General features: G+C 44.7%; 1 pseudogene; it reads right to left on the bottom strand.

Moving 5' to 3' along the window:
• Nucleotides 1–235: 235 nt before the first annotated feature.
• Nucleotides 236–14199, bottom strand: part of LOC142590327 (calcium-binding protein E63-1-like) — a 99313-nt pseudogene continuing 85349 nt past the window's right edge.

Here is a 14199-nt window from a genome sequence, read left to right as displayed (position 1 = left end):
TTGCAAAACTGTTCCTTAGCCGAGCTTTGAAGGAAAATCAAGGAGCACGAGAACTTGTAGACGCCAACGATTTCTGACATACTTACATGTAGTAATGAAACACAAGGATTTCAAAATCAATTCACATCCCGCCACATACATCCCGTCTTACAGCCGGTGCGTTGCTTGAGGACGTCAGGTCCCCAGAATAAATGTACGAGTTTCTAAGGAAAAGGAACACAATGAACACGTCATGTTCTCCTGTCGGACTTGTGGAGCAAGATTTATTTGCATCCGGGGTACTGGTTTTACACAACACACTCCTTGAGCAGATAACACTTTCTATGTACATGTGTCATGGACGGAGCGAACAGCCGCCTGAGCCGCCGAACGGCCGACAAGGCGTTTGAATTCCTCGCCGAGGGCCGCTGCAGTCGGGTCCGTGCCGATTGCGGGCGATGAGTATATCTCGATGATTGAACGCATCTTTGAATAAGTTAAGGCTTTCATGGCATGCGTCGGGTAGGGACGGCAACGCGTGACACCGCTATAGCAGGATTGTGACGAACTCTGCAAAGAGCGTAAATAGAAGCCACAAAACACATTTAACAGCGGGTGATATGCTTAGAGGCACTGCTTGGTCTACGTGAGAGCAGCTGAACTCCGAAGCAATGGATTTACATATTAGCTTTCAAAACTTTAGAAGCGATTGTGTTGCATTTGCCAGAGGAGTTTTATATAAGCATCTTCCCTTGAAGCAGACAAGAGAAGGCATTTTAGAGCACAGTGCTCTCCACAGACGGTCAAGAACCCCGCGCGGTCAAACCTAGTTCGGATACCACACAGCTATGTATCCTCCATAAAACGTGTGTTGCTCTAGGACGATAGTTCCCATAACACGTTTTCCGTATTACTTAATTCTGTTAAGAGAGACGACTAGTTGGAAAGAGTCTGAACGGACCCGAAGTTCGGTCCTACATCTTAATGTCTATGCAACAAAGTTGTTCGTTTATTCCGAAAGCTTGGTACACTTTAACAACACTGCACGATTATATATTTTTTGCCGCTTTTGACGCTGCTACAGTTCTTATGGAACACTTGCCCATGTATCTGATTTCTTGTTACCTACCTTCATAGTTTATCCTCCCGTCGTTGTCGATGTCTGTGGCTCGAATCATGCTGTCCAGCTGGGCCTCGGACATGGGTTCTCCGATCATTTCCATGGCGAGCTTGAGTTCGTCCTGCGCAACGCATTACGATGGAGCGGGCAATGAATTGCGCGAGTCCTGTGCATTCTATTTCCATCAAGCCTTGGTCACACGTATAAATTACGGTTATGTCATGTTATGCATCGTCCGACAAAGTATTGAGTAAAAAAAAATCTGCCTCCATTCTACCCTGTGAAAATGCATCTATAGGGCGAAGCTGTTGCCGACGTTAGACAAGCGCAACGTATACGTTAAAGTACCACCACTCCAAATGACATTAGACGACGTTACACAAGCGACGTACGCACTCATGCGCGCTCATGTGCGGAAGTAGAGCATAGATTCTCACTCTTTCGGGCTCTCAGCCAAGCGCAAGTGCCTTATTGAGCTAAGGGGATGTAATAAGTCAAGTGCCTTAGAGAAATACGTAAAGTATGACTTACACACAACCTGCAGACATGATAGCATCGGACTAATTCGAATTTACGAGAAACCATAGTGCTGTTACGCAGAAAATGAAACACAAAGCCCTTTTCCAGCTGCCGCTGGAGGTCTGTCTGAGTGACCGCGGCCGCTAGTTTGTGGTACTGTTTTTTTGAGTGAGCAGAGACCGAAAAAATTCCGCGACGATCATGATACTCCCTAACGCGAAAATTAAGCTCAGCGTATACATGTCTTCGTTTCGCGATATATTCTGGCAAAGAATTTGAGAGTGACATGTAGCAGAGTCGGCGATCGTCGAAAATCTGATCTGCGGATCAAGCGCTTCGGCTCTTATACATGACTTCTCGAAAGTTCTAGTTTAATCGCTAGTGCCGTGTGGCTTCCAGAAAGTACTCCACGATTAGCGTCGCGCGTACGATCAGATTACGAAAGAATCGTAAACCATGACAATTGAAACAAGCGCGAACGAGACCAAACCAAGCTAACCATACAAGCGCGAGCGAGAGCTGACGTGGGCAGACGACAGTACAAGCGAGCGGTCCGGCTGATACCATATACGAGGTCGCATCGAGCGGTCGCACGGGTCCGCATGACACCAGTTTCCTGCGCGCACGTCATTGAAGGGGCCGCTCTCATTGGTCGCGGCTTGCGTCTTTATATTCCGCTCCACGTTCACTCTTTCATTTTTCGCTGTGCTCATTTGTTCGGTTACGCCGCCGATGCCGCCGACGCTCGCCGCAAGGAACGGGCGCCTAAGAGCGCCGCTCTAAAATACCGGCCATCTAGAGGCTAACAGCTTTGCTGTAATATCTCGACTAACTACAGGCTAAGAGATTCTCTGCAATATATTTTGTAATAATAACATATTTTCATCAAAAAACGTACCGTAAGTGGAGAAATAACTTGTATGTTGGCATAACACTTGCGCTAAGTCAGGCGGGACATGTTATACTGAACCATATTGCTCCAGACTTACAGAAGACCAGGGTTTTTTCTGCTCTCGCATTCGAATCTGCAAATGTGCGCTTATTTAACTATATTTGTTGTTTCCATAAGCAAAGCGTTGGCGCATCACATGCCAGACTTGGTCAGAGGTGGTCTAAAATTGAAGTGTACTTCTTTACCTTGCAGCTAAAATGGTGTCTGAGACAAAGTGATCACGTCGCAGAGAAACTTAAAAACCCACGTCGCCTAACAGTTATACCTAAGAAAATACCCAGTTATACGCGGGAACCACTGAAATGGAACTTCTGCTTAACGGTATGATCGTAATTCATGAACTTTCAGCCAGAGATACACATCGTATGCATCTCTCCGTTTCGAAGCTAAACATTCGGCAGTTATCTGCCTGGTTGATGACAGCTGAATTAAAGAGCAAATTAGGAGCAACCAAAACAAAATAAATTTTGTTGGAGTTTTCCTTGCTCTTTAGCCTTTTTTGTGTCATACGCGATAGGACGAAAATCAGGAGAGATTGTCACTTGTAGCTTTTACCTAACAGCAAGTCTGCAAAATAAACGCATTGTAACGATACTGGTGCTTCGGCTTTTTGCTCACGTTCGGAGGTGAGCTGGCGGCATAAGTAGCTTCGGCAAAAAGTAAGCAACACTTGGGCGAATATCCTGAAGAGATTGTGCTGCCTGTGAAGAGCAGCGCAGTTTGTTATCTCACCGCTGAAATCTTGAGCTTGGTTCGAACTGTATACACAGTTGCTTAGTGTTGTTTTCTTCTGCGCTTTTACCTGATATCGCAGCACTTATCTGCACCTGCACTTAGAGCCAGAATGGCCCGTATGCTCGACAGTGGCGTTTCTTTCATGAAGTTAACACTCAAGGGAACAAAAAGTGCGCTAACAAGCATTACAGTATCTTTAAGGAAGGATGAACCGTTTCTTTGAGCAAAATGTAGTGCTTTTGTTAGGCAGATTAGTTGTCTATAAACCTCATATTTTGATGGGGGAGAACTGATTTTATAATTATGTTTTGTTCGGGATAAGTGGTCAATTACTACAGCAAATTGATTTGTTTCTTGTGTTACTTTCTTTAGTTTGCGAATGTAGAAAACGAGTATATCAGTATACGTAAGGACAACAGTGTGATGCCGGATGGGCACAGCCATGAGCAGTGAACAATTGGAAAAGTCAGAGATCAAAATATTAGCAATTTCTTGTGTATAATTATGTGATGTGTCTGTTGAAAAGAAGTCTATAGGTGTACCCTCTTAAGCAAAATTACGCCCTTTGGGTCGTATCTTGCCACACTACAATAATCGTCATTCGTCTTCTCCGCATTTCCTTTCTTTAACGATGCAAGCCCGGTACTTCCAAGTCACGAACGGCATGTGCGTTATGAGCACGACAGAGCATTCTCGACAAGAAAGTAGTGAGCGCGGCGTTTTCAAGGAAGGAAACGCAAGCAGGACAGATGGCGATTATATTTGTGTGGCAAATATACACCCCAAAGGGTGTACATTTGTTTAAGAGTGTAGGTTGAAGAATCATGCCAGGCTTTAGCCATCGCTGATCAAGCTCATTACGTAAAATAATTCAAGTATTCATGGTGCTTTTCTGTATTACAAGGTGTATTCCGTAGGCATACTAACGGCCCAAAATAAAAGGACCGATAACGAGAAAGGAAAGCAGAAACACCGCGCTTCCTACAAATATTTTATTGCGGGATGATGCGTTTGTTGGAATGCCAAGGGAGTGTGATTTTACTGCATTCATCACTGCTTATGAGCCGTTAATATGGATCCGTACTACGTTACCAACATACCCGACTACTAACATGTTGTTGAGTCGCACATTGAAGAAATGACGCCCAGGGATTTCAGGTCATTTAATTTATTCGTGCAAAACTAAATAGCGTTAGGAATGTCCGACTGGCTCTCCCTATACCCGTATTTTGTTTCTGTTCAAACTAACCTCCAGAAACAAATACCTTTAGTTTGTATTTTCATCTTAAGCTAAATCGCTGAATATTTAGACGAGAAGAACATAAGGATACAAAAGTAATGAAGAAAACATGAAGCAAAAGCAGCGTAACTGTGACTGGGTAGGGTTGAAAAAGTTGTTCGACAACACTTCTTGTCAACAACCACATTGAGAACTTTGTTGAATACTTGTTACCTTAGTGCTTATAAACGGGTGGGGAATACGTTTTTCCGTTGGCAGCCTTGAAAACTGCACGTGAAAGTAGAGGCGAGCGAAAGATACCTTTGTGATGTAACCGTTGGCGTCCTTGTCGAACACCCTGAACGCTGCCAGCAGGTCTTCCATGACGTCATCCTTGATGCTAGTCTGCCTGGCCATCCAGGCAAGGAACTCATCTTCGCTGATAAGCCCGTCGTCTGTAATAAAGGAGGAGGTGTTAAAGCTTTTGCAACGTTTGCTAAACCACGTTGGATGTTGATAATAGCGTGCGCAGGCAGCATATCACCTGATTAGGACGTTATAATTACTCTTTCTCCACGATATATAGCTGTTTCATGTAGCCTCAACCCCACTTCGCTGCTACCTCGTAAGTGATAACAGCCCTGATGGCTGACTGTTGCTACAGTACTGCTTTAATATTTGCAGCAGGAACTTGGCTCTATGACTTAAGTCTGACAGATCCTTTGATTTCCAAGTAGACAGCGACTTTTGATAAATACCTTGTGACAAGTATTTTTTGTGCATTTTTTTGTTCCTTTGCACTACCATGACCTGATCATGCTTGGTTTTCTGATGGTGTTATAAAGCTATAACCTTATGTTTTTTCTATTTTCGCCATGACCGACGGACGTTTTTGGTTATTGTTTTGTTATTTTGTGACACTGTCTTGTGTATTCGTTATTATAGGTATTGAAACTCTGCGCTCGCTGATTTCCATGTAGAACGATGTGTAACGCAGATACGCAAATACCGTTTGTGAGATGAAAGTACAAGGCGCTCAGCGCCTAACAAAGAAAACGGACGCAACATATAGATGAAGATTATACTTTGGGGATAAGATGACTCCAATAGGGTGCAAAGATGGTAAGGGTCAATTACACGTCTTGAGATATATTGCAGTTCTGTACTCGATTAGATTATCAGTGAAATAAGTGGCTTGTGTGAGAGTGACGCAATATAGTTACTGTTGAACGAACATAGAAATTATGGGACAGTACACGGATTCGTCTAAACTTCTTTCAGGCTTCAAACTGCCCAGCTCCTTGACGCTGATTTGGCTTCATTGTGCGGCGATTCTTAAAATGTCCTAGCCTCCAGTTGCTATAATTGCACTCTCCTCTGAACACTAGAAATATAGGCGATTGTGTGGAGCATAGAAATAAAAATTGTTTACCATTATGAGTGACCCCTTTTAGAGTGTTATATAAAATATGTGGCACATGTACTGTAAATTGTGATTGTTTGATCTACGGCAAGTTGCGTGATGGGAACGTAAACACTCTAAGAAAAGTTTACACCCTTGTGAGTGCCCCTTCTGCCACACAACAATAATCGTCATCTGCCTTGATGCGTTCCCTTTCTTGAAAACGCCGCGCCCGCTACTTTCGTGTTGGGAATGCTGTCATGCTGATAACGCGCATGCCGTTCGTTACTGGAAAGTACCGGGCTCGCAGCGTTAAAGAAAGGAAACGCATCAAGGCAGATGACGATTATTGTTGCGTGGCAGAAGGGGCATTCCAAAGGGTGTAAACTTTACTTAGAGTGAGACATCTCACTTTTTAAAAGAAGTTATTCTGGGGCAATAATGCTACACGGCTTCAAAAGCAATGAAAGGTTGACGTTCACAAAGTGGGTACGGCGTATTTATTTATTTATTTATTTATTTATTTATTTATTTATTTATTATTTATTTATTTATTCAAAATGCCTTACAGGCCTGAAGAATGGACCTGTAAGGTATCTTGAAACCCTTTTGTGGTGTTCGTTCGCAATGTGCTAACAAGCCTATTTATGTATTTTTTGGTAGAGTGGTGGTAGTCCGAAAAAAAATAAGTTTAAGGGTGGGTCGTTAAAATGCTTTTATTACCATGACCAACTCTCCTTGGCACTGCGTTAATTTAGCAGTGTCAGTAGCACTTAGCCACACATGCTCCTTTCGTAGTATGCGAGGGTGTAAAACTTGACGCCTTTATTCATGAAGAGAGCTCTTGCATTAAAAAAAAACTATTCTGCTAAGGTTCGAACGGTAAAACTTCATGTCTTGTTTAGAAAGGAAGATAATGGTATCGTTGAATGATGTTGATCAAAGAACCTATCGAACTATTATGACAATAAGGAGTAAGGACAAGCGCAACTAAGGAATATAATGTAATTGTATAGTTCTACGATGACACGAAAAGACAACGGGTTGGCACGTACACACGGAGCATGGTGGCTATTATAAGTCAAGAGATCTTCACACAAATCGTACATTGTGCCACAATGTTGCTCACAATATTTTTAAATAGCGTAAAGATGCGGGCTACGGTGTCTATAGAAAGTAGGTCATCGGAATCGTAAGGTTACATCTCCTATAGACCCAAAACTTTATCAAGCTCAAAAGGGCATTTGCGTGTTTGAGCGCATTGACCGCGCTCATATTGTGTCTTTACAGAGAGGTGTTAAATAATAGGCCAGATGTTGAACTTGATTGAGCAGTTCGGTTCCAATTATAGGTTGCCCCAAATTACCAACCAGAGGGCTGGCTTACCGCTTCATAGTTTGTCTTACGTAGGCAACAGAGATGAAATAACCATGTCAAGTGTTTTTTCGACAAGTCAAAGCTTAGCCAGCGGAGTATTGTAGCTGTGATTTCGTATTATCATTAATGTCGTGATTATTATCTTCGCACACATAATAAACCATAGGAGAGAGCGAGAGAGAGGGTATAAAACATGTAGCTTGAAACTGCACCACAACCGGAAAGGCGGAGTAAGAAGAAGAAAGAAAGGCAAAGCAAAAAAAAAGAAACACCAAATACGAAGTAAGGGCGCAGACAATAATATCCGCATAGCGCTTTTGGAAAGCGGATTAGGTACCATGTATCAAGAACCTGCATTTTGTCAGCTGTAAGTTACACTATAGAAGCAGCAGATATTCTAGCAGCGTCTTGCATGCAGCGTTCAATTAAGCGGAGATAAAACGCGACACCTCCGAAACTAGTGACTGACTTTCCTTCGCCAACACTAGGCGGAATCTGGCAGTTCTGATGTATTGTTCGAGCACATAAATTGGAACCCGATGCACCACTCCTAAAATTTTAGGATAGCCTGCCCCACTTGAGCTAAATTTCCCATTTTCCACATTTAATAAAGCAGAATGAACCAGATATGGCGTGACTATTAAACTGAAACATATGGTATATATACCGCGTCTCTCCCTTATTCAAAATGGCCCATACACTCCGTAGCATAATCCTATATAGTCATAAGGGTTTATGCGGTCACACATGGGTTTTCATATAGGAAGCTATATGATCACACAATTTGGACGGTTGAAGTATGGGGAGGGGAAGAGGGAATGCGGGTATACTTAGTATGGTCGGGCTGGCAAATGGAGGGTGTTTCATCGGGGCACTCACCCCTGCCCGATGCCTGTACGACGAGCTTCTGTATCATGGAGTCGTTGAGCAGGATGCCCAGGTTGTCCAACATGTGCTTGATCTCGGCGGCATTCACACGGCCGTCCTGGTTCTTGTCTAGCAACAGGAAGGCCGCCTTCAGCTCTGCGTGTCATGAAAGAGAACGTGCCTTTTTCTTATTCAAAACGAGGTCAGAACCATCTCCGTCAAATTTTACTTCAGCAAAGAGTCTGTGTTGGTCTTGAGAGTGCACACAAGTTACCCTTAAACGGGCAGCAAGGAAACTAACGGTGAATAAATTTACATTTGCACACCTTTATTATTAGCTCTTATTTCCATGTCTTTCAGCGAACAGAGCTTTTCATTATGGCAGAAGAGGCGCACCGAAGTTAACCTTGCGCATATCCCGAGCAAAGAAGGGGCAGAGGGCCTAATGATGGTGTGGTATCCACGGATGTGACGGCATTTTTCGCGTACCCGGGTGCCTTCTTTTTTTTTTTTGTTGGAAGAAACTCGAGAACTTGCCAGATTGCGTTTCCGCTTACCCTCAGTGCGTAACTTATGGTTTTTATTAAGAATCAGGTGACCAGTAGGGTGTAGATGATGTCGAAATGTCTAACATAGTGCCCACTGACAGATGGGGCTGCAATTTCAGTATAACGTCAACACCCATGCATCGTTCCGATGCATTTTTTAGAGGCTTAAACATCTGTGCTGATGATAAGACTGACATATTAGCAATCTCACAATGTTTATGGAACGATGTGAGTGAACTTTTTCATTCCTCCATTTCTAACTCTGGGTACCGCGCACGCACAAACGCACGCACTCAAGTGCCCTCACTTGATTGATCACTCATCGACGCACGCGAGCACACAAGGAAACACACGAACACACGCACACACGTTACAGATACTATGGGCCCGACACATACAATGCACTTCATTACGAGTGCGCGCAAATTCGGCCACTCACTCTTTCAAATCACTATATCTGAAGCGAGTTCCAGGCGAGAACACTACAATGTGCGATATCCACACGTGAGCAATTTACGAGACGGAAGAAGTTGCAGTCTCATTGTAAATGCCCCTGTTCGCCAAACATGTGCATTGTTTAATGTGTCAAGCAAGAAATGTCAGCTCTTCGTTCAAGCGTGAACAGACTGAATATTTCAGCCGTTTTTTACAGGCTAACATAGTATACCGACTCATGCACACGCAGAAAGAAAGAGTATATGAACATTGGGTACTCATGCCATATTTCTTTATCATTTTTTTTCTTACAGTGTCACTGTACGTCTCCCCTTGTGGACTTTGTTTCCAATGAATAAAAGGCTCTGTCTTGTGCTAGCAGCGAAGCAGGGAAGAGCTGACACTTTGTTGTGCCGCTGAGGCGGCCTGTGCCGGGCGGCTTCGTTTGAACATGAAAAGCGCGTACGGTGGCAATTGATATGCGGTAGGCTGCTGACAACGAAGGACTGCAGTGTGCCGCTTTGCAACAGGCTCAGCGCCATTTTCCGAAAGCCAGGCGCGCCTTTCTATATTTTGAGGGCTTGATGCCGCACCACGATAAACATATCCGCGTTAAAGGCAACTTGCAGCTGAAGGCGTCAGGCTTTTCACCGAGCCCTCTCACACCTCCCAAGGAAGATTATTGGTACCTTTTTAAATTAAAGCCGTTATATATCTGATGATGCGTTCAATAATTCGCGTGTAACTTCAGAATGAAGTTGAGCAAGTGATTGACAATTGGAGTAGCGAAAATTGGGAAGACAAAGCAGAGCACAATTTGTAAAACAGTTCGTCGGAAGGGGAACTGAGGCACACACGAGAATTTCAAAATCAGATGGATCTCAAGGACGCGAATTATTATTGAGCTTTGCAGCAGCGTCGAACCGCACAGTTCAACGTGGGACCGAGAACATAATATGAAGCATGGAAAAGCAGAATCCTGGTTGGTCTGGACCGAGGGTCCTGTGTCTGGGCCGTCATGGAACGTGAACTGCGCTAGAGTTAATTTCTTTGCATTGCAGATCTGGATCGACCCTACAAAGCACCCGGATTCTTTTTCATGGAGCCCGGTAAGCTTAAGGCGCTAAAATAACAATAATGATGATGATGACAAAATGTATTTATTAAAGGATGGCGCGAAGGCCTATAATGGGGAATAGGAAGAGGAGGGGGGAGGCGTATTCAGAGCCGTCCTAGGAGCTGCGCGTCCTTGGCGAAAGCCAAGAGCGAGTCCAGAATGGCCCTGTCAGAATCCATCGATCCAGTTGCCGGTCTAATCCACTCCTCGTAGGACGACACTCGCACCGCTCTCAGGTGGTGGTCCCGCTGTTGAGCGTGTCGCTGGCACTCCCAAAACAGATGGACTGCGGATGGCCGCGTAGCCATGTCGCAGTCAGGGCACCTGTGTGGCGTATGGAGCGCTTCTTGGTCCGCGGAGGCTGTGGGATGGCCGGGTTCCTGCGATGGAAGGGAGTTGGGAGACGGAGATGGAGGGCGTCTTTCCCGGCGTGGCCGGTACTGTCGCCACCGTTCCAGCACATCCGGTGTGAGGACGAAGCCGGAACGGAGCCTATGCAACAGCACCTGCCCCGACCTGGGAAGACCCGCTGGAAGTGGGTCTGGGTCTGAGGGCACACTCGCACGGAGTTCCCTCTTGCGTCGGTTGGTTGCTGCTCTCAGAGCTCTGTCGGGGTCATACGGGGCTCCATTTGTCGTGTTGCCTGTGCTGGTTGTGAGGGCTTCTGAAGGATACCGGGAGACGACGCGGTTGGAAAGAAGGGCGCGCGCCGCCTCGTGGGCTCTCTCATTTCCCTCGATGCCCTGGTGACCAGGGATCCAATGAAGTGTTGCAGTGACCCCGTGGACTTCCGCGCGCCTGAAGGCCTGCTTGACGAGGAGTACTTCCGATGATAATGTGTGGCGCGACTTGCAGGCATGCAGCGCATACTGAGAGTCGGTGTATATATCGATGTGTTTTAAGAAAGATCAGCAGACAAATAAAAAAAAACATTGGCATTAGTTTAGCCAATGTATATACCCGCACTCTGGGACGCCATATTTGTGTAGCTAATCAATATTTGCAATTACATTTTGCCGCAATATACGCAAAAAGTTGTGCGTGTACGTTCTTGAGGCAAAAAGCGCGCTTCCTTTAGTGCAAACCATAAAAGAGGTACCTCATATATTTAGAGCACGTGAAAGGGCATTCTGCTTTCATGGAAAAATGATCTGCAAATACCATCAGCCAGCAAGTTTTTTGGCAGGAATACTGCTACCACGGCGCCCGCGGGACTGTGATGATCCATTTGCAAACATCTGGGAGTAAGGAAACAGAAAATTGGAGGGGTGGGGGAACGCTCGAACCGTTTTGCCTGCATGCAACCTCGTAGAAACGATTGTTATTTTCTTGTTCTCTCCCTTTCTTTAATTCGGTGAACCTGCCGCAAGGCATAAGTGTAAAGAAATTATCAATAGGCGTCAAATAAATGCATGCAGTCCTATTTGATGCCGATACTTCAGAAATGAATTAGCACACCTGTCCATTACACAACGGGTAGAGTCATCTGGAACATTCGGCTTTAGTTTGGTCTCTCTAAGTATGTTGGGCCGAATGTCCATAGTACTATAATACAGCCACAAAATATGACGAGCGGATGCAATTGGCACAGGTACTGGGCACTCAGGACACTTTGCATCTGATTGTGGCTTAGAGAAACTTGTTCTGCAATAGCGCAAAACAATGCGCCGCTTTCCACAAGCTACGCGTTCAGGCATTGTGCTTCATCCTACATGTTATTTCCTCTATGAATCCTTGCTCACTTTATCTCCTGAATGATTACCGTAGATTCGTAATGCACCTTTGAAACAGACTCAGGTGCCTTGTAATTTCGATGATTTATTTGAATTTCATTTATGTTGCAGAGAAGCCCATTGTTCTCTTGTCAGCGCGACAACGACCATGAAGTCATCCGGGCTTCACAATAGCTAGGGCGAATGCTGCGATTACAACCTGCGCTGGCTATAAGTTTACACGCTCTAATGGTTTGCTGTCGTTGTACAGTATCGGCCATTGTGGCGCAGATACCGGCGTCCATTTCAGATGTGAAAGCAGCGCGCAGTGGGCTCCAACATAATATAAAGGCGGCAGAATTTGCTCGTCGAGTGCAACGTTCGAAGGAAAATTCTGTTTTCTTGTATAACCTCGGATATTTTTAGCAGATCACAGATACGTTTGTCGAAAGCTCGAAATTTGCAAGCCCTGATTGCATAGGACACGGCATTCTTCGGCACTGACGCATCGCCGACAACGGCACACTCAAAGAAAAACAGACGAAAGTGAAAGAAAGAGCGGGATCAGGGGGTAAATAGAAATATTCAAATGTGGTATGGCTGATAATTGAGTGAATGATTGATTGAAACTATTTTTTTTATTCGACATGAAAATTTTACGAGTCGGATTGGACGGCAGCCTAGCTGGTGTCCTCCGCTGCCTTGGTCCGACCGACAAGCTACTGCAGTTGGTCAGGGTCCTCGCTGCGAAGGATAGCCTCCGATTGCAAGAAAGGGTGTTGGCGATGGGGTTTATACCACGCGGCTGAACTGGCAAGCCGATATCTTGTGACATTGGCCCGCGAGCTCTCCGCAGTACGGGCAGTGAGGTGTGATTTTGTGAAAGATGAGGATGCATTTGTTTGTAGCCTTTCGAGCGTCTGCTCCTCTAGTCTGCTAAGGTCCGGGTGTGGTGGAGGGGAAAATCATTTGACCTGTCTGTAGTGTTCATATAATTTCCCATAGCGTTGTGGGTTCGTGTCTGTTTCCTGGGTCACTAGTGCGTGTGTCGGGGAAAGGTCGGTGTGGAAGGATCGCGAGCGAGCTTGTTGGCAGCTTTGTTTCCTCGCGATGTCCACGTGGCGGGGGAACCAGGCCACCGAGTACCAATAATTACAACGCTTTATAGATACGATGGCTTCTATCTGTGTCTTATACAGCACATAGCGTCCACTTTCACAAGACACAAATAACAAACCACCAGAACGCGCATGCATGACGAATACCTGCCAACTCTCCCGAATCCTTCGTACTGTTTCACAAATTTCACATCGTTCTTCAATTTTACGGATCTTGCGTCAAATTTTATGCAAATTCCTGCTCCCGATAGAGACTCGCTCATCGTACTCCGAAGATGTTCTTGCAAATCTTGCAAGAACATCTTCTACATCATAACTTAAGAACATCATAAGAACATACATAAGGACATCAGAGTATCCCTCTGGTGGCCTTGCAATTGCAAGGCCACCAGAGGGATACTTGCTTCGGGCATGTTTATTCAGAAAGGTTCCTACAGCAGGCGAAATCGGCAACAGTATAGTCGCTCAAACGAATGTGCAGCCTCTGATCTTTATAGCCTCTAGCTGCTTATATGCTGTGTCAAAATAAACGTTCGTTAATAAAGTTCTTATGCATGCCGCAAAATGTGTGTGCTCGCACCAAGTAAAAGAAAAAAATCGGTAATATGTCTTTCCCCGTCAGATCTGCAATATCTGTACGAATATTAAAGTTCACTGGTGGCCATGTAGGCAATGACTCTCCGTAATATGTGCGTCCAAAGGCAGGCGCCACAGAAGTTCTCAAAAAGGAACTTCTTGTAATTCAACCTGCATGAACTGCTGTATGATCTATTTCGCCACGAACTATTTCGCCTTGAAGTTGACTTATATTCAATTTGAAGTAAGATGAATAATGCCCTTGCAGAAAGCCACTTTGCTGATAATTCTCAACACTATATTGAGAAGGGGAACCAAACAATCATGATTTGGTATATATATATATATATATATATATATATATATATATATATATATATATATATATATATATATATGTGTGTATGTGTGTACACGCACGGTCGCCGACTATCATCTGCACCGGCCAATAGGTGTAGAAAGCGCTGTGAGAAATACGTGGAAGTAACTGTACTAAAAGTGAAATAGACCAAATGATATTTTG

This window comes from Dermacentor variabilis, chromosome 8 (genome assembly GCF_050947875.1).
Source record: "Dermacentor variabilis isolate Ectoservices chromosome 8, ASM5094787v1, whole genome shotgun sequence".
Taxonomy (NCBI): Eukaryota; Metazoa; Arthropoda; class Arachnida; order Ixodida; family Ixodidae; genus Dermacentor; species Dermacentor variabilis.
Note: the sequence above shows the minus strand (reverse complement) of the source record. Positions and strands in the feature narration are given on the sequence as shown.